Here is a 21,209-nt window from a genome sequence, read left to right as displayed (position 1 = left end):
GTGTTTGATAAAGTCAGGTTTAACAGTTTCAATTTGTGCTGCTGTTGGAGTGGCCTTTGCTGTTAATGATGTGGCCTGTTAAATTGCACTGGGGCTAGGATTTATCAGGAAGTCTGCAGTGGATGGACTGTCAGCCTTTGTTTTCCGAACTGTTGATGCCTTCCATTGTTTTTTGTTTCAGACATTTAAATGAGAAGGGTCCTGAATGTTCTGAGTTCTTTTTTCCTTTCAGGAAGAAAATGCATAAATGACACAAACAGCTTGTTTATTTTCCTTTCAGTAAATGTAACTGGGTAAAAATACTTTCCTGCTTCCATCCCTCTCATCTGAAAGTACTTTAAAAGTGTGTAACAACTTGATGTCTAAGTTACTTTGATTTATTTGTTATTTTTGTCCTGATATTTTGTGACACATTATACATCTGTTTAAAAAAAGCTACTGCTGCAGCCAGAGGTGCATCTTACTATTGTATAATTATAGTTTTACACTGTATTTCTACGCTGTATCTCAAAATGAAAACAAGCCCCTACTTTAAAGAGACTTTACTCTGAGATAAATCTATCTAGTTAACAATTTCTACTTGTATTGTTTTGAATACTGTGTCCCTGTTTAGCAGTACTCTGTCCATACAAATGACTTTCCAGTTGGTTTTCTCTTTTCTGTAGAGCAGTAGTGTTTGTACAGATTTGTAGGGTGAGTAGCATGCAAGAGATGTAGGCAAAACACAGAGAAACAACCCCTTGGCTTTAGGATTTGCATTTCCCATGTTTTACAAGCCTTGGCAGTTTTTAGGTTGACTTAACAGCCTTCTCTGCAGCTTAAGTTCTGTTACCAGTGAATGATGAGCAAACAAGATGCTTTTGAATATGGTGTAATGATTTTCTAAGACTTTGCCAAGAAGAATTTTAATTTGCCTGGATTCTCCATTTGACACTCTCTCTCACAATACGCTCATAGGCAAACTCAGCAAGTGTGGACTAGATGAGTAGATGATGAAATGGATTGAGAACTGGCTCAGTGGCAGATCCCAAACAGTTGTGATTGGTGGCACAGGGTCTAGTGGAGGCCTGTCACCAGTGGTGTCCCCCAAGGTTCAATACTGGGTCCAGTATTGTTTAACTTGTTTATCAATGACCTGGATGAAGGAGCAGATGCCTCCTCAGCAAGTTCACTGATGACACAAAGCTGGGAGGAGTGGCCAATGGCCCAGAGGCTGTGCAGCCCTTCAGAAGGACCTCGACAGGCTGGAGAGAGGGACAGGGAGGAACCTTCTGAAATTCCACAAAAGGAAATGCAGGGTTCTGCACCTGGGTAGGAATAACCCTGGGCACCAGCACAGGCTGGGGGCTGACCTGCAGGAAAGCAGCTCTGCTGAGAGGGACCTGGGGGTCCTGGTGGACAGCAAGCTGTCCATGAGCCAGCAGTGAGCCCTTGTGGCCAGGAAGGCAAATGGAATCCTGGGGTGCAGCAGGAAGAGCATTGGCAGCAGGTCAAGGGAGGTGATCCTGCCCCTCTACTCAGCCCTGGTGAGGCACATCTGGAGTGCTGTGTCCAGCTCTGGGCTCCTCAGGACAAGAGAGACGTGGAGCTCCTGGAGCAGCTCCAGTGGAGGGTAACAAAGATGATTAAGGGACTGGAGCATCTCTCTTACGAGGAAAGGCTGAGGGAGCTGGGCCTGTTCAGCCTCAGGAAGAGACACTGAGAGGGGACCTCATCAATGTCTGTGAGTATCTGAAGGGCGGTGCCAAGAGGATGGAGCCAGGCTCTGCTCAGTGGTGCCCAGCAATAGGACAGGAGGCAATGGGCAGAAACTGATGCACAGAAGTTCCACCTGGACACGAGGAATAGCTTGTTCCTCATCTTGTTCTTGCTATCAGCAGGTTCATGCTGGCATAAAACATTTTAAGGATATTCAAAAATAGGCCCCACTGTTTCCTATTCCTATTTTCTCTTAAGAAGGACCAGTGCTGCATTTGAGGTTGTACGTACTTGTTCTATAATGGGGCTGGCTTAAAAAAATGGCTTTTTTTTCTGTATTGCTGAGTGCTAAAGTGATGTCCTTAAGGAGTCAGTAATGCTAATAAGCTATTCTTTGCACTTAAAAAAATTCAAATGTACTTTAGGATAATTTTTTGATTGATAATTTAGGAGTAAAGAAAGAGAAAAGGACCATTTCTTGATTACAAGCAGCCAGTGTCTGGAGTACAATTGAAAAGAAAGTCCTATCATTTGGGTATTTAAAAGTACACCCTCCTGATTATGCTCAGAGTTGCTCATCTAGCTTTCTTAAAATCTTTTCTGCTTTTTTATCATGTAATATAAATTTTAGAAGAAATTAGTAACGAAGATAATGCTATTAGTAGTCTGCTGGAGACTTCGTTTTCATTTTCAGTGTTTCTCCAGCAGGTGGCATTAGAGGTTTGTTAGATATAGCTAAAAGCAGAGTTGTTTCGTTGTGGGAGGTGGTTGTTTGTTTGTTTGTTCGTTCCCATTTTCCTTGGGTTTTTTTCTCAGGCACTATTTTAAAAAAAAAACATACCTGGTATGCATAAATTAGGTCAGAGCAGTCTTCTTTTCAATTCACACTACTCTCCAGACATCATAAATTATGATGAGATCCCGTTTTGCTGGGCATTGTAAACATACATGGCAAAATAGCCTTGCTTAGAAGAGGTTTTGATAAAGGTGGCCAATTATCTTTATTTTAAGCGTGAGGATCTGTGGTGTATTTTGCAAACTACGCAACTGTCAATTGAAAATGAGCATCACGGTCAGGATGAGCAACAAGTTTATTATAACATCATGATGCCAACAAAAATCCAGCTTTCTGAAGTAAGTGGTGCACTTGTGCTTGATCTGAATTTGATTTAAATCATGAAGGTATTTGATTTATTTAAGGGAAAAGGAAGTTTTTCTCCTGCAGCTAATGCTGCAGTAGCATCTTTATGATTTCAAAAGTCTCCTGATGAGCTCCTCTTCTTATAAATAGACAACAGAGTAGCACTTTATTTCTATGACTTCATGTACAGGATTACTATAAGCTGTTATCTTCTACTGTGTTGTATTTTTCTCACTCTGTGGACTTCTTGACTGCACCCCCAGCCCAGCAATTCAGGCCATGGTTCTACAGTCAGCACCCTTGTTCCCGTTCAGGGACCTGAAGAAGGGCTGATTTTCCATCACATGCCCAGTGACACAGTGTTTAGTATCTGCCTGCAGCTACTGTCTTGGATTTTGGCACACAGTGATGGCATCAGGTCCCCTCCTGAGGAAGCCTGGCATAAGGACGGGATTTCTGCTGCGTCTTTCCTCTAGGCTCAGCGGGTGGCAGCTGGGGACCAGTTTCTCAGCAGATCCAGCCCACGGTCTGCAACAGCCCAGCTCAAGTGCCCCATCACAGGCTGCCTCCTTCCCAGCCATCACGCTGGCCCTAAGAGCACAGAAAAACTGGCCAACACCTGCAGTGGGCTTCTGCATTTCAGAAATTTGTGCCACGTGGTGTAGTAGGTCTTGTACAGCACAGAATTGGCTCCCAATAGATGCACGGTGTGTAGACAGGAAGGGTGTCCAACCTGCTGGTGAGACATCTGCAGCTCCAGGGCTGCCAGACTTCCAGCAGCATGCCTGGACCTGCTGCTACTGCTCCAGTCAACCAGAGCAGGGAAATGTATAAGAATCCCTAGGTTTTGTCCTGACAGAATTTCTAAGACAACAAAGAGAACATGCTGAGAGAATAAAGGGTGTTCCCACTGCGAGGTACAGAAATACTGCTGTCTCCATCTGAGCAGAGACAGAAACAAGCAAAACAGTGACTGGCTAATAGTCACACAGCAAGCTTGGGGCTGGGACACGGCTCACAGCTAGATATGTCTGGCCCTGGTTAGTGGCCTTGGCCATTGAATATGAGGTAAAACCTCCCCTGAAGCTCTCCAAGGCCAAGGACAGCAGCATGGCAGGGTCTATCCATAAAATGAGAATAAACAGTGCAGCATTGGAGTAGCTCAAAATGTTCACTTGCACTCAGCAGCTCTTCTCGCACCTGAGAGCACGGCTCTACAGAAGTATTCCCACAGGAAAGCACCTCTGACAAGTACTTGTGAATTAGAGTATACACTCGAAAGCCCACTTTTCTGCACTGGCTGTGTGTCTTCTCCTAAAAGCACCTGGAATATTTTGGGGCTTTCTTAATAGACCTAGTATTAGAGGAGGTATTTTTCAATGTTAAGTAATATTATCAGATGTTTGCACAGATAAAATGCTCTTACACAATCCCCAGGATCTTTCCCTGGTGCTCAGAAGGCAGGATGCTACCTTGTCTAAGTGACTGCCTGTTGGACACACACACTAGCTGTGGGGAATACAATGATCTTAATGGATCTTTATGCCTTACTTAGGCCAGAATGACATGAAATATCAAAACTTTGATGCTTAAAGTCTGGAAGAGGGAGTATAAATGGTGACTGCAGCTGTGTCATATGACTAACTAGGAATTTCAGGCCTCATGCTGTATTTGTTATCCTCCTTTTGCTTTTCCTGCCCATGCAGCTCCTCTCATCTCACCCACTTTTCAGGATATGTTTGTTAAGCTCCCTTGGTTGACCAGTCTTACTACACATTTCTCTAGTGCCTAAAATAAGCACAGAAGGTTGGCCAGTGTACCATGCCTAAAGTAAGCACAGCTAATAATTCTTTTGTTTTAACAAATATTATTTCTTCATTGTGCAATGAAAAGCAGACCCCCTAAAAGCTTCAGTGCTTTTCCTCACACTAAAGACAGCAAATTTAGAAGGTAGAAAGGCCAAAATCCAACATTCTTGCAGATTTCCATTTTCTCAGGTCATACCAGAGAAATAGCTGATATCTGTCCTATCCTAACTTGCAGTATTTTGGCTCACACTCCAGTTGTGCTCTCACTGGAGTCCACAGCGAAGAACTTTGTTAAGAGTAAAGCGTGTATGACCAAGGTAAGCAGTGGAAAAGTCAGACCTGCTGCTTGTGAAGTTACTGCTCTCACATGTCCTTGACAAACATTTTAGCTGTATTACCTCACTGTAGTGAAACAAACCAGGGGTGATGTCCTCCCCTACAGATCAAAGTCAGTGGGAATTCCCTTTGAGCAAAAGTAGCAGCTGTTACTTGCAAGAGGCTGAGGGATCATGTTTACCTGGAATTTCCCAGGACAAAACCCACAGCTGCTGGCAGGTATTTGTCAGCATGTGGAAGTCTGGCATGCAGAGGAGCACGGTGCACAGTGAGTGCTTTAGTCTGAACACTGCTTGGAAGAAAGTGGAGAAATCCTGAGCACTGAGACCCAGGATCTCTGCAGGTGAGCTCAAGGCAGGTGGGAATTACATCAGTATCAGGAAGAGGGACATTTTACCTGTTAAATGAAGAATTAATTCCCACAGCAGGTTGTGATTTCCAAAATATGAATGGTTTCTGAAAGGATAAACCCATTTGTGAAGGGAACATCCAAAGAATATGCCAAACAGAATGGTCTGGATACAGCTTATGTCACTTTTCAACCTTGTCCATATTCCTCTGGCTGGCATCCCATTCTTCAGGAGTGTCAATCACACCACTCAGCCTGGTGTCATCTGCAAACTTGCTGAGGGTGCACTTGATCCCATTGTTTATGTCATTGATGAAGATATTAAACAATGCTGGTCCCAGTACGGACCCCTGAAGAACACCACTTTGTCATCAATCTCCTTCAGGACACTGAGCCATCGATCATTGCCCTGGAATGCAACAATCCAATAAATTCCTCATCCACCGAACCAGTCCACCAATCAAGCCCATCTCTCTCCCATTTAGAGAGAAGGATGTCGTGGATGACCACGTCAAAACCTTACAGTAGTCTAGACAGACGACCTATGTAGCAAACAAGGTACTGCTGATGATTGGAGCCAGAAATAAGAACTTTTTAAAATATTGCTTTAAAATAATATATTTCTATAAGTACACACTAACAATTCACCTCTGTAAATGTGGTATTATGGGACTTAACAACTTTTGATGTGAACTTTTCACTGGGAAGAATTTCTCAGTAAAGCTATGCACTGCACAAGTGTCAGTTGAAAACCAGCTCTCACAAAGCAAGGGAAGCCCCTGTGAGACTACTAAGATTTCAACAGGTTTGCACTCTCAGTCTGCTCTCAGATTTAAACTTAGGTTTGTACCCATTTTAAGCAGAGCCTCAGTGATTCACCTATGTGATAAACACAAGCACACACAGCTTTAAGAATGGGTCGGGTTAGAAGGGACCACAGTGGCTCATCTCGTCCAGCCTCCCTGCTCTAACAGGGCCACCCCAGAGCACATGGCACAGGATTTCATCTGGACAGTTCTGGAATATCTCCAGTCAGGGAGACTCCACAACCTGTCTGGTCAATTGTTCCAGTGCTCAGTCAACTGCACAGTAAAGAAGTTCTTCCTCATGTTCAGGTGGAACTTCTTGTGCATCAGTTTCTGCCCATTGCCTCCTGTCCTATTGCTGGGCACCACTGAGCAGAGCCTGGCTCCATCCTCTTGGCACCTCCCTTCAGATACTCACAGACATTGATGAGGTCCCCTCTCAGTGTCTCTTCCTGAGGCTGAACAGGCCCAGCTCCCTCAGCCTTTCCTCGTAAGAGAGATGCTCCAGTCCCTTAATCATCTTTGTTACCCTCCACTGGAGCTGCTCCAGGAGCTCCACGTCTCTCTTATCCTGAGGAGCCCAGAGCTGGACACAGCACTCCAGATGTGCCTCACCGGGGCTGAGTAGAGGGGCAGGATCACCTCCCTTGACCTGCTGCCAATATTCTTCCTGCTGCACCCCAGAAATACCGCTGGCCTTCTTGGCCACCAAATGCAGATGACCCCCTGACTGTGTTCATTGGTACAGCTCTTGTAATTTAAATTTATTTTTTAAATATTCACACAGACCTTTTTACCCCTCCCATTCTCCTCCAGTGTCTGCAAGTACTTTTCTATTGAAGTTTTTCCAACAACTTTTTCCTAGATTGTCTAGCAAGCTTTCCTAGGTTGTATATTTTTTAGGGCTAAACCGTATCCGAAATTTTCTGTATCTTTTTCTAGGAAAAAATGCAGACTAACAAAAAATGGCATGTGAATTATATCTGTCATTATAATATCAGATTATCAGCTGATATAGCAAGCCATCATCTTAATAAGCGTTACTACATATATTGCTACATAATATATTGAGCATAAACAACATTTTTTTGATGAATAAACAGAGTAGATATTATTTCTAGCATTAAGTATTGGCAGGTGTGTTTATCAGTCTATTTGGTGTGAGACTACATGCCAGAAGTTCTCTCAAAATATTGACACTTTCACTTATATTCTGTTTTTCATTACTTGTTTGCCATAGCCATCTCAAAATTAGTTTCTGCAGACCCCTGTAGAAGTGTACTAGTCCAATTTCATGTTACTTGAGAGACAATGATTCAGCAGTAATGGCTTAAAGAGCTTTTCTGCATACATAAAAATCAGTTTCTTGCTGCTGCCAAGCTAAACAAACTGTGGCCTCTTTCCAGAAAAAAAGAAAGGAACTCCTTATTTGAACCCAAGATGTTGTTGTAAGTTTATCTTAATGAGGTGGTTATAGTCTTCAGCACTCGTTTTTTAATTATTTGGAGGATTCCTCTTGGACCCAGTGAAATGGCATAGTAGGATATTAATCTGGGCTAGAAAAATCCAATTATCAGAAACAAGGGGGCAGCTTTTCTAAACAACATCCATTACATTCTGCGGGATCCCAGTTTTAATTAAAAGAAACAAAGCTCTGGTGTTCTGGTTACAAACAAGAACTCCAAACTTTCCAATCTGGTTCAGGCTCAGCTGACAGTTCTGTCTTCCCTTGGCTTTATCTATATTCAAAGTCACACCAATTTAACTCCCAAGCAGTTTTTAATCACAGTTAATGAAATAGATGCTAACTGCTGCAGAAATGCACTTAATTTGATTTAAATAAGGTTTATAGCAGCCTAGTTAATTGAATTTATCACCACCTTCAACTGCTGTATATAACTTTTAAAAATGAATAGAAAGGGTCTTCAGATTATATGACTAAATTTAAATTATACAGCATAATTTTGAATGTTAGGTCCCTATGTTAGGGACCCCCTGTTTTTGGAGAGGATTTGGGCAGTCAGAATCCCCATGGAAAGACCAAAAGAAGAACTCCACAGATCACCTGCTTGGGGCTGGGGATCATCAGGGCCTAGGTTTGCACTGAGAGCCACTCTTTGCACTTTGAAACCATAGCTGGACAGGAATTTAATGTGCTGTTAATATAAGCACGATGAGCCTCAGTGAGTAACAAATAAAGGAGCTGCAATGTGTATGAAAAGGACTGGATAAAATATTAAATGATACCAGTGTGCCATGACAGCATAGCTGCAAAGACTGTTGTTTTCAAAGGCTGACAGGCATTTCTGTTTTATACACCAGAAAAAAAAAAAGGAAGACATGTTCACATTAAATTATACCAGGCCCTAAGGAGATATAGTTCCTACCCAAAGGAGCAGGAGTTCTAAATAAACTTTCTTAACTGCAGAAGGAAAATTCCAATGATTCGTAAAAGAATAGTTCAAAGTGAGGAACTGCCCTAATGGTGATAGGATACCTTATTCTGATGGGTACATTCTTCTACTAAAATAGAAAAATTACTTCTTTATCTCAGATGCAAGCAAATATCATATTTTGAGATTTTTAACTAAATTGCCTATTCTCTCACAGCATGTTGATAATGTATCCTCAAATTCAGCTGAACACATCCGCCCATAACCAAAGAGAGATCTTTTTAATAAGGAACTTTAATTAAAATTAATGCTGTGGGTCATGAAAACCTAATCTGTTTTTAAAGAAAATTGTAATCTGATATGATGAACAGTATTTTTGCCCTTGCCTGTTCAACCACAAATGAATCTCAAATTATGGTGCACACTCCTTTAAATAACCCACTGGCACTGAAGCCAAGACACTATTCATTATTTTAAGAATCCAGCAGATAGGACAAAAATCCTACAGTAATGTTGAATACAGGTAATTGTAGTGAAAGTAGCTGAGGAGTTTCATTTAGCAAAGTTAGTGTGTCCAGAGACTTCACCAGCACCACTGCCAGGGGCTAGCAGGATCACCCCTCCATAGCCTAGGTCACAGGTGAAACAGCTCCTATTTTATTTTGGGGCTCTGGTCACCTAAGTGCCCACATTGCATATGTTTTCATTTGCTGCTGGGCTTCAGACTAGGAAAACCAGCTCATTCTGTTGGTGACAAAGCCCAAACTTTTTTCTCTGAAAACCAGCAACAGTGCATATTAGTTAGCTAACTATATTAATTAGTAGCTCCTAAAAGGCATCCTTCAGTCTCAGCTCTCACCAGGCTGAAAGGAGCACACCTCCTCCTGTGTCTCACCCCACATCATGACAAGGGTGGCGCAAGTGTTATGTCCCAAGGTGAGATGTAGCTTTACAGGACTCCCAGTTCCTCCAAAGGAACTGAAAGCCACATTTACCATTCCTCCTTCCCTGCAGCATTAAACGTTGACTCGATTAGGAAGTGTAAACATCATAGGTAAGATCCGAGTTGGTGTCAGCTGGAGTAGGCCCACATAAGACAGGGAAGAAGCTCTGCTGGTGTACATCAACTGAGCACCTGACCAAGCTTCCGTAGCAGGGATGTACCTTCAGGTTCTTTTTCTCTCTTTCTCCTTTTCTCTCTCCTTCATTCTTTATTTCTTTTTCTTCCTTCCTTCCTTCTTTTCTTTCTTTCCTTCTTTCTTTCTTCCTCCTTTTCGCTCTTTTTGTCTCTTTCTTCCCCTTTCTCTATTTCTCTCTTTCTCTTCTTCTATTTTAATCTGTCTTTTCCTTGTTTCCTCTCTTTCCTCTTTTCTCTCTTTCTTTCCTCCTTGCTCTCTTTCTTTCTCTCTACACAACAGATACTTGGGTGTTTTCTGACTTCAGCAATGGCACTGCAGGAATTGCACTGCAAATCAGAAGAACAGTGTACCAAGTCCACTCCCCTTTCCCGACAGCTGTCAACACCAGGTGTTGGTGAGAGCAAGGAAGGAGGCACGCTCAGCAGTTCCCACCAGGCTGAGGAGCACTCAGTTGTGAACACAGCGAAGAGAGAGGATGCAGACCCCTCGCACACAGATAGATTATTTCAGCTCTCTGGAAACCTTACTTTTATTAGGTAAGTACCTGATTTGATTTTGGATTTTACTAATTCTGTCTGTTAATTCTATTCTTAGAGTTCTCTACCAAACTGAAATCCATATTAGTGTTTCCTGTACATATGCACTGTGAAAGTAATGATCAAATTAATATTTTAAAATACCTTCATGTCTTTATTTTCTAAGAAGAGATGCTGAACTGATCTCTAAACCATACTTGACTATATAAAGATGATAAACTGACCTCTAAACCATACTCGACTGCATGTATCTGTAGTACTTCACCTTGCATACACCTTCTCTTCAAACCTTAAGCAATATTGTCATCTCTACTTTTCTTTCTTATGAAAGGCTCTTTATTCCCTTACTACAATTCTTCTTTTTTTCCCATTTATCTTATACTCTAATTGAGATTCTCCTTATTGAACTACCTAATCCCAGTTCTTTCTCTTGATTTTTTTTAGTTCTATTTTTTAAAAATCCCCCAAAAATTACATGAAAGTGAGGGTAATGCAGAGGCTGTTACACTCTGGAGCAATTTATGTGGCTTGAACAAGTTAGTATTTTCTGAGAATACACTTTAAAGTGGCTAAATTTCATGGGAAAATTGAAAGAACTTAATTGCATCGGAGTACATATTTAATAGCACAAAACTGTTTAATAGTTTTGGTCTTAGAAATTATTGAAGTGTTACATCACTTTTAGATACCAGCAATTTTTTTAACTTCTTGTTCATAAAAAAATGCAATGTCAAGTCTAACAGTTTGGAAAAGATTGGGGAATGCTGATTATATCTGGGAAACGGTTTGGAAAATTTGTTTTCCAAAGAAAACTCTGACGCTGAGTTTGACTAAATTATTTTTAAAGAGACATCAAACCAACACTTTGCATTCATTGTGAAGGCAACTGTGCTTTCATTTTTCCTGTCCAGTGAAAGAATTTAGAAAGCATTAATTCACACATTTCTAGTCTTTTTACTCCAGTCTAATAAGCACTTAATTTGAGAAAAACTACATTAAGACAACAAAAAGCAAATTAGTAATTCCTACACTATGGATTGCAGATGATTCAGAAGGATATGGAAAGTGGTGTCCAGACAGTGCTTTTAGATAAAAGCATGCTGACAAAATAGTTCCTCTCTTTCACTCCCACAGCATTTTTGTAGGGCCTTTTAGCAAGAAGAAAAATCCTTGAGAAGAATCCTTGAGTTCCCCCCAAAACACCTGTGTTGACAAAGAGAGAAGTTTTCATGTCAGCATTATCACCAGAGTGCTTTTTGCACTCCTCAGGCTCTCATGACTTTCCCAGTAATAGGAAAGCTCACCACCACCTCAAGGGATAATGAAAGACCACCATGGCCACTTGAAGAGGTAGACTGGGTAATCTCCTGAGAAAAGGACAGCTTGTGTTTGAACCTTTTCATCCTAGGAAAGCAGCATGATTTTTCAGTGTTTTCATCATTATCATCATGATGATGATTACTATTATTATTATTGTCTCATTCACATTATACCCATGCTTAGATGTGCTGCAGGGGAAAGAGCCCACAGCAGGGGAGCCAATGAAGGAGAAGAGCCAAAGTCTCTCCTTCATCTCCTTGCCTGTCGTGGTCACCTGCACCCCAGGGCAGGCATGTCAGACTGACCCAGGTGGTGTCTGCTGCTGAGCTGCACCCAAATTTCAGAGAAGCCCAAAACCTTCCCTCCACAAGGCCTTTGTTTAGGAGACAGTGGTGAGGGTTTCTTAGCTGCAGGAACACCCAAACAATAAGGCTGTCTAATGCACAGACAGTATATTTAATTTCCCATGGGAGTGTTGCTGCTTAAGGGAGCATTGTACAGGCAGATACGGCAGAGGTATTGCCAAGGCTTATTTCATTTAATTACAGTGCCTCATTACTGACAAACATCCATTTCAGTCCATGAAAGGTGTAGGCTATTTTATAGAGGGCCTCGTGGCTCCTATTTATTTTCTCCTGAGTTTGATCTTGCTAGCTATTTGAACTAGATGCCGTCAGGCAGCAAGAAATGCTTATTAGAGTACAATGAAGGAGGAAGGTCAAGGAGGAGGTGGAAAATTTCTGAAACAGAACCTTAGCTGAACAGGAAAACTGAAACAGTAAATTGTGCAAGGCGTAGATGTATCTGTCTCTATATACACGTGTTGTAGACAGACATGACCTATATATACGGTCAGATTCCATAGTTAAACATAACTTATTTTTACGATTTCCTACATCAGAGCTGGGTTTTCTTAAAGCACTTTGTCTTTGCAAGACCACTGGGTGTTCACAGTGGTCTTTTTCTTCTTTTCACAAAGGGACCATGTCACTGGGTGAAACTTAAAATTAGGGGTAGGAGAACTCTTCCAAGGAGTCATGAGCCTTAGTCACTGCATTACATTCCCTGATTTACTGCCATGCTTGTTTCTGATCACTGATGAATGATCATGCAGTTCACAGTGTCATTGTTCAAAACCATTTCGGGATAAAACGTGTACCTGTAATTTTACTCACTCTATCGTTCCCTATGGGTCTTGTGGGGCAATGAAAATTCCGGGTTTGTGAATATCAGCTTGCCCCCAGCCATGCTCAAACACTGTGCTCGCGCTCCCAAGACCACAACAGAGGTCCAGCTGAACTGACCAAAGCTCCTGAGGATGACAAACCCTGGTCTGCCACATGTTAAGATTTTCTGCCTCTTCTGCTCAACAAGATGGAAGCAAAAAAATTAAGCACTGCAGGACAGTGAAAAAATAAAACCACACCTATGGCCAAGCTGCACCCTAGAGGTGATACAAGAAGGCCTTCTGTCAGATGTGCTATTAGTAAAGAGGAGAATAAATGTTGGAAGGAGTGTTTTGGATTTAGCAAAGTGTAATTAAAAGCAGGAGGTTGCAGTACTAGCAGCAATGCCATGAGTCTCTCCAGCAAATTGCTTGTGTGTACACAGGGAGCTAATGAAGTAGTCCATGTTTTGTCACTGTCAGCAGAGGCGGGCAATGGAGGAATAATCTGGGGAACAGAATTAAGCTGAGTGGGGTGAACAGGTTTTGTACAACAAGTAAGGATTTCAGGAGAGTATTTGGTATGTCACATGAGTTTTACTGAAAACTGTAGGTGAGCAGGTTTGAGCATACATATGGCAAGGTAGGTTAAAACTAGCTGAAAGTGATTAAACAGGATGTTTTGCAGACCTAGCAGGATAGGCCCAGAGAAGCTGGAAGAGAGAGGAGGAAGCAGCCAGTAGCCAGGAGCAGGCACTGCTCACAGCAGCATGCACGAGTGCCACTGACCTGTGTCCTGTTTGGGTGCACACAGCCACAGACACTGGAAAGGGAACACCACGGTGTCTGAGGGAGCCAAGGATGCCTAGGAAAGCAAGTGACTGATCCAGATCAGCTATCAGGGCAGAGGGAATGACTAGGACCTCTCTGGTATCAGTGAGCACAGCTGAGACTGGGGAGAGGAGGAAACAAGGAAGCCCCCCTGAACTACAAAATTCCCTGCAGCCTTTCCATTACAGCTGATTTTCTCTTGGCTGTGTGGGAAATCCCTGTGTCCTGTGTTGAGAGAATGTGAAAGCAATTTTCCACATTTGGATTTCAGACCTGGCATACAAGACAGCGTCCTGGTCTCTGTATCGCTAGCATTGGAGATGTGAGAAAAATCTCTGCTTCCAACAGGTTTTGCTCAATACACAGAGGAGCTCTGCAATCCCTGGCACTGCTCTTTTGCAGGTGTTTCATGGCATGCACCTCACACCACAGCACCTCAGGGATTATCTCAGAGTGGATGTAAAAGACCTACTTCTCTGATGGCAGCTGATGCCTTTCTTCTTACACACCTTTTATGTCCTAACAGGCCACCTAACACTACATCTTCTGTCTCTCTCCAGTTACAAGGTGTGTGTCCTGCTGATGGACACAGCTCACCTTTTGCATGTCATTGTGTGAGACAGCAAAGTCTGAAGCAAACAAGGGCAAGTTTCTCATGTGGGAGCAGAGCGATGTAGGGGTTAAGCAAGGTGTTGGGTTTAAAATCAGCGCTCAGAACAGGACTCCAGATTTGGCTAGAACTCAGGGGAAAAAAGAGAGTTTATGCCCTGTAGAAGAAGGGGCAGGCAACTGAGGAGAACTACAAAGATATTGGAAGATTATGCATAAGAAGGACCAAAGCTGAACTAGAATTTAATCTGGCTACTGCTATAAAAGACAATAAAACATGTTTCTATAAATAGATCAGCAACAAAAGAAGGGCTAAGGAGAATCTCCATCCTTTACTGGATGGGGGGGAAACATAGTGAAAAAGGATGAGAAAAGGGCTGAGGTACTTAATGACTTCTTTGCCTCAGTCTTTAATAGTGAGGACTACCCAATTGTCCAAAGGGTACCCAGCCCCTTGAACTGGAAGACAGTGATGGGGAGCAGAATGAAGCCCCCATAATTCAAGGGGAAATGGTCAGTGACCTGTTACACCACTCAGAAATGCAGAAGTCTGCGGGGTCAGATGGGATCCACACAAGAGTACTTAGGTAGCTGGTGGAACTGCTCACCAAGCCACGTTCCATCATTCACCAGCAGTCTTGTCTTACCAGGGAAGTCACAGTTGACTGGAAGTTAGCAAATGTGATGCCCATTGACAAGAAGGGTCATAAGGACACGTCTGTTTGTCAGTCTGACCTCAGTGCCTGGGGGCGTTATGGAGCAGAACAACTTGAGTGCATGTACAGGACAACCAGGAGATCAGGCTCAGCCAGTATGGATTTATGGAAGGCAAGTCCTGCCTGACCAACCTGATCTCCTTTTATTACAGGGTGACCCACTTAGCGGGTGAGGGAAAGGCTGTGGATGTATTTACCTGGACTTTAGTAAAGTGTTTGACACTGTCTCCCACAACATTCTCCTGGAGAAACTGGCTGCTCATGCCTGGATGGGTGCATTCTTCTCTGGGTAAAAGAGGCTGAGGCTGCGCCCAGAGAGTGATGGGGAATGGAGTCTCATCCAGCTGGTGGCCGGTCACAAGTGGTGTTCCCCAGGGCTCTATGTTGGGCCCAGTCCAGTTTAATACCTTTATCAACAACCTGGACAAGGGAATCTAGGGCAGCAGCAGTCGCTTTCCAGAGAACAACAGGTTTTCTGGCAGTGGAGGATGAACTGTATGTCAGCCACCCCAGCGTACAGGGTGAAGCTGAAGATGGGAGCCTTTCCTTTTATCCTGGGGAAGCAGAGGTACAGCGGGCACTGGGAGGAGTTGGGGCTCCTCTCGAACAGCACTGGGGAGCAAACCTACAACCAGCAGACACCTACAGGGGTATTTCACCCTGGCAGCTTGTGCAGTGCTTTCCTGAAAGTCAGAAGCAGATGTACTTGCCTCCCCCTTTTCCTGGCTTGCTGGCAAGTTTTGGATGGGCTCTGCCCTGGCAAATCCATTACTCACAGTCAGCAGAAAGCTTTCAACTACATAAACAAGATGCCCTGCTCTCTGAGTCATTAGCACCACCAACTTTAGGAGTTGAGTAAGTCATTAGTTTCTTCCAGAAATATCATTTTCCCTTGGTAGCTTTCCAGGCTAAGGTTGCCAAAGCCTTCCTGGATGGTACAGGTAATACCTTTTCTCTTTTATGTTCATGTTAAGTTCCCAGGACAAGCTGTTAGCCAGGTATGTCTCCCTGGGCATGACACTAGTCAGCAGGACCGAAACTTGCTCAGATTCTATTCCCTCCCTCAAACCTCTAATCCTCAGGAAAAAAAAAAAAAAAAAAAAAGCTGTTGTCCAATTTACAGCATATTTTCTCCTCCCTAAACAGCTGGAACATCAAGTCCTTCTGCAAAACTCACACCATTACAAACCAGTGACACATAATTAAATAACAGTTCCAGCAAACAGGCCCATAGAGTATTTGTCCTCTTCACTGATTGGGCAGGTTTAAAGATCCCTGTCCTTTTTAAAAAGTCAAACACAGAAATATGTGAAAGGACCTGCAAAACACATAGTGTTTTGGTAAGATGGCCCATTCTTAGTGGTCTTAAAACACTGACACTATTTTTTTAATGACTGTCCCCAAACAGTTGTCTTGGCCTTAGATAAGACGGTTACAGTGGGAGAACTCGATTCACTTTCTTGTTACATTTTTAATCGGTATTTGACAAATTGACTTTTAAAATCCTTTCCTTTCACTCATCACAATCCTTCCCTTCTCTACTTTTTCCTATTAACACTGTCTTGTAAAAACTCAGGGCTGACCTTGGCTTTTGAAACCAAAGGCAGGACTCTTGTGATCAGGCATTCACCAATAGACAAGAAAAAAATACTGAATGTCAGTGTTCAAATACTCCTCCTAAGGAAACATTGCTGTTTCCCAGTTAAAAGAGCCCATGGCCACATGTGGATCATACCTGGCTTCCACTACAGTTGGTGGGAATTAATTTTCCCAAATATCTTCATTGGCCCTGGTTCTGCAATAACTGGATTTCATTTTATTTCCATGGATATGAGGAATTACCCCAAGTGACTTGCAAGAGATTGGAAAATAAGCTCATGTAGTATAAAAAGTTGGAAATTCATGCATTCTGAGCACTGTTCTTCACACGAAATTTCATCCCAAATGCCAGTCCAAACCTGCCATTACAGTTTGTTACATAAATGACATTTAAGAGTGTGAGCACTAATGGGAAAGTTACAGTCACATTAAAGCACAGTACTTACAGTCACATTCACTTTCTCACCAAAAGAACCTAAAGCATGTTTTAAACAGACATACCACTGTTTCCTCTCATCATATATTTAATTAGAACAGATAAATCAAATTACTTCCTTTGCCTGTACAGCATAAAATCCCTGTGTAATTACAGATGAGAAGGCCATCCTGCAGGCTATTTTGTGGCATTATAAATGTGCTGATTCACCTGATCTTGAGCCAAGCTGCACTTTAATCTTCCGAGTCTTGTTTTAGTTTGAGGAACAGCCAAACACACCCAGTTGGGCAGTAGAGATTAGGTTTCCCACTATTCAGTAAAACAGACAAATAAAGTAATTACTTTTCTGACATAGGTTTGGGGTTTTTTTGATAGTAAACTATTGTAATCCATAAGATCCATAAGAATTTAATGAAAACAGAGAAGAGGGGAGGGGGGAGGGCAGATTGATAGGCAATTTCTATTATGCATTTGTTAATTAACAGGCACAGAACTTTTCTTTGGGTCAGGAAACACTGTTGCTTTAGTTGCTACACAGTGTCCCCACTGCCCTCAGTACGAAGTGACCCTGATCTACAGTAGTACAAATAACAGTGACAGCAGGCATAGGGACAATGATGATGATTGTCATGATGATAATAACTTTCAGCTGTGACTGCAAACTGTGTCCCAAGGAGTACTGTCCAACAGACTTGATCCTGGTTTCAAATGCCCATCACAAATCCAGACAGAAGAGCTGCAGAGACTAAGTCATGATACAGCTGGCTTTCTGGAACAACACGAGCTGTGGACTCTTGTTCAGCAGCTGAGATCTTTGATTCCCATCTGTGCTTCAGTAATCGTCTGTCCCTGGCAGAAGCATCCAGCTTTGGCCTGGGGACTCCAGGTGCTGGAGACTTTCTCAACTCCTCCCATTTCAGCAGCTAATTGTGCCCAGTGCTAAACCTGGCCAGCTTCACATGTGAGAAACGATATCTTGTCCCGCCTTTATCTGTCAGATGAAAGAAGCCCACAGTTTCACGTATCCTCCCCTCCCCTTCACATAAGCACTCAGACTCTGGATTCCCTCTTCCCTTTCTCTGCAATTAGTTAAATGTACTGTGCCCATCAGCCTCCCCTTCCCCAAATCACTGCTCTCTCCCAGCTCTTTGCAGTTGGCCCCAGCCCAGCGGCAGGCACAGATGGCAAGGGGATTTGTCATGGCTATGCCCTCCTCTCCCATCCCACACTCCTGGTGCTCAGCTTTCTGTGGCCCCCAAATATGTCCCCTTGGGCAAGGCACCTTTGACATGGATGCCCTTTGGTACAAGCCTCCTGAGCACCCACAGAAGTGATACAGGCTCCTTGATTCAGGCCTTCTCACTACTTGATTGCTCCTATCACAACAAAGGTGCCAGAGTGTGCTATTTTCCCTCTGGCCCCCCTTAGCTGTTAATTCCTATTCCTCTGATTTTTGTACCATCTGCAATTGTGTCCTCAGTCAGCCATAATCCTCTGTTTCTTCCAAATCACTGGCGAATTCCAGACAGGCTTTTCATGTGACTCATTCCCCATGAAACATATTTTACCAAAATCTCCCATGGATTGGTAATTCCCCATTAACACTTTTTGATTCCTTCAGGCCTTCATTTGAATCAGCAGATGACTTCTTGACCACTGTCTTTTAGGCAGCGACTGCAACAGGAACAGAGTCAATCCCCCAGGGGTTAAGAGCATTCTTCTTTACCCAAAAATATTTTTTCCCCTTTTAATCAGAGATTGAATCTTGGAATCCAGTCTTTTCTAGGAAATGTTCTTCAGCAGAAGATGGTGTAGATGTGAGTGCATGGGGTCAGCAAGTTTCCACTGTACTTGGGTGAACCATCTTCATGGATGTCCTTGCTGTGCATTCTACAAAGAAATTTTGGGTAGCCTGGGGGTGGCTCCAACAGGGTGGTGCTTTAGAGTGAAGCCACAGTAGCCTTTGCAGGCAGACTTTATTCCATTTTCTATAGAAAATAGATATATTCTTATATCCAGAAACTGTCCCAAGTCTTCATATGATCAGTTCTATGGTTTTGCTTCTTATTTTAGTGAAGTTCACATTTTTTTTGTTTTCATGGTCAAACACAAGCCTCAACCATAGTAGAAAAGCAGTGAAACTCATAATGAAGTCCGGGTTGAACAAAACAAATCAAAAGTATCAGAAAGAGTAATCAAAAAGAAAATGTTTATATTTATGGATTATATTGCCTTTTGCTGCTTAAAGGAAGGGACAGACTAGAAATTACTAGGGTTCATTAAATCTTCTTATTATCCTGCATATTCAGTGGTGAACACTGAAGAATTGCAGTTTCAACTTATGCCAGGGGACTGGATGTCTTCCAGACTCACTCACAGGACCAAGGTGAGCACCGACTTTCTAGCCAATGTAGTCATTGTCACTCTACACCTTTTAGAGGTCCAGAGAAGAAAGTGAACTGGAGCTTCCCTGGGAGATAGAGCGGAACATCATGCAATTTCAGAATTGGCAGATGGTGAAGGCTCCCTTTGCTTCTGCTGAAGGCTTGCTAACCACACAGTTGTACTACAGCATGGGCACAGAGGATGCAGAGTATAAAGCGTTAATACAAGGCAAACATGAGAGTATTTGTGGACAGTGCCATAACAGGGAGACAAAGGAAGGCAAAACCAAACCCGAAATTCTCTGCAGCACACAGAGGCCACTCAGTCTTGGGAGCAACTGGACAGTGAATGGTGAATGAATATGTAACCATCACATTTCTGCAGGTTTCTGGCCTGAAGACCTACAGTCTATATCCTCATTTCCTCAATGAACAACTTTCTCCTCTGGCCATGACCTCACATTTGAGATACAAGTTGCCACCATTTCAGTGTTCCTAAACCTATAATGAATCAAAAGCAAACATCACAGACAGGAACACATCCTGTAATGCCTGGTTGTTGAAGAGATAAAGAAAGCACTTTCTTTGCCAGTATCCCATGCATGTTGGAACTCAGTAATAGAATGTTTTGATCTACCAGCCTGCTGTGTTGACATACTGAAACAAAAAGTGCTTCCACTCAGCCAAAACCACATATCTTGGCAATCTGCAGCCTGAAAGACAACAAAGACGTAGTCTAAAAACTTGGCAACTGTCCTGGCACGCTACACCTTGGGATTAGCGAGTCAGTCACGCTATGCTGGCTCTGGTTTTACCATAATGCAATAACATGATGGGAAATACTGGAGTGTTGGTCCTCAACAAATCATCTCTGCTGGCTTTCAGGAGCTGCTTCAGAAGCAAGGTAAATCCCTGAGCTAGGAAGTTACGTTCCTTCCCATAATCCCCTCCTGGTGAATGAAAGGTGTTAAATGAAGGAAAATACTTACTGCATACTGCAACTCCCTTTCTCTTATTTGCCCGTTCTCTACTGCAGGTGTTTTCTAAGACCTGAACCATTGCACCATGAATACAACACTTGCACATCTTTTTTTAAGCACTAACAAACACATTAAGAGGTCAGATACCACATTCAGCCAGGCATCCTGGAGGCAGATTACCAGAGGTCTCTGTGTTGGTGAAAAGACACTGCACTGGCATGTTTCTAGTGGGACACTAGGCTGGAGGAGAGCAAAGGAGAGAAAATGAGAACAACTTTGGGCTATTAGGACAGGCTAGGGCAATTTCCAGCAGGAGGCATTCATCAAATATAATGTCTTGTGGATGGACTGCAACACCCAAATTAAAAAGCCATCATGCTAATTGCATAGACAAGGAACTAGTAAACCCCTGGGTTAATTGTATAAACTTTAACACAATGCTGAAAACACTGGAGCCATGATAATCTCTGCCACTTCAGGATCTGGCCTTACTCTGCAGAATGATGTCTGTGAAAACATTAAATCAGTGTTTGAGAACTTTAGAAAATATATAGAATCTACTGTAAAAGTCTTATAAACCAATGAATTTCACCTCTTTGGGCTAAAACCAGTGCATAAATGGTGTGCCATTTAAATGGTGCTGTTAGATGCAAAAATCGGTTGTTTCACTGCAGATGGAAAAAGAAAAGAAGAATTTATAGGAAAATCAGGTAAGTAAACATGATGTATACCAGACAAAATAACAGAAATATTCTGAAGATCACATCTAGTAAGCATATGGATAAATACAGTACATTGATGAAAAGTTGTAGGGTTTCTGCAAAGTGAAGTCATATGTCACAAACTTCCTAGACTCATCTGAAGGTAACAAATGTGCAAACAAATCAGATGTCTTTCTATAGCTGGGTTTGTAGAGAGCGTTTGAAGCGGGTCACTCACAGGAGACTCTTAAAGAAATTAAAC

The 21,209-nt window shown here is 42.6% G+C and overlaps 1 long non-coding RNA gene across 3 annotated transcripts in view; it reads left to right on the top strand.

Annotated features, from left to right (window-relative positions):
* Nucleotides 1–9,984: 9,984 nt before the first annotated feature.
* The window catches only part of LOC125322950, a 45,043-nt gene continuing 33,818 nt past the window's right edge, over nucleotides 9,985–21,209 (top strand). For all 3 annotated transcript variants that reach the window (XR_007202302.1, XR_007202303.1, XR_007202301.1), the window contains exon 1: nucleotides 9,985–10,206. This is a non-coding gene — a long non-coding RNA (uncharacterized LOC125322950). The remainder of the gene's footprint in view (nucleotides 10,207–21,209) is intronic.

Source organism: Corvus hawaiiensis, chromosome 3, assembly GCF_020740725.1.
Source record: "Corvus hawaiiensis isolate bCorHaw1 chromosome 3, bCorHaw1.pri.cur, whole genome shotgun sequence".
NCBI classification, from domain to species: domain Eukaryota; kingdom Metazoa; phylum Chordata; class Aves; order Passeriformes; family Corvidae; genus Corvus; species Corvus hawaiiensis.
The sequence above is the reverse complement of the archived record's forward strand: the minus strand, read 5'-3'. Positions and strand labels throughout refer to the sequence as shown.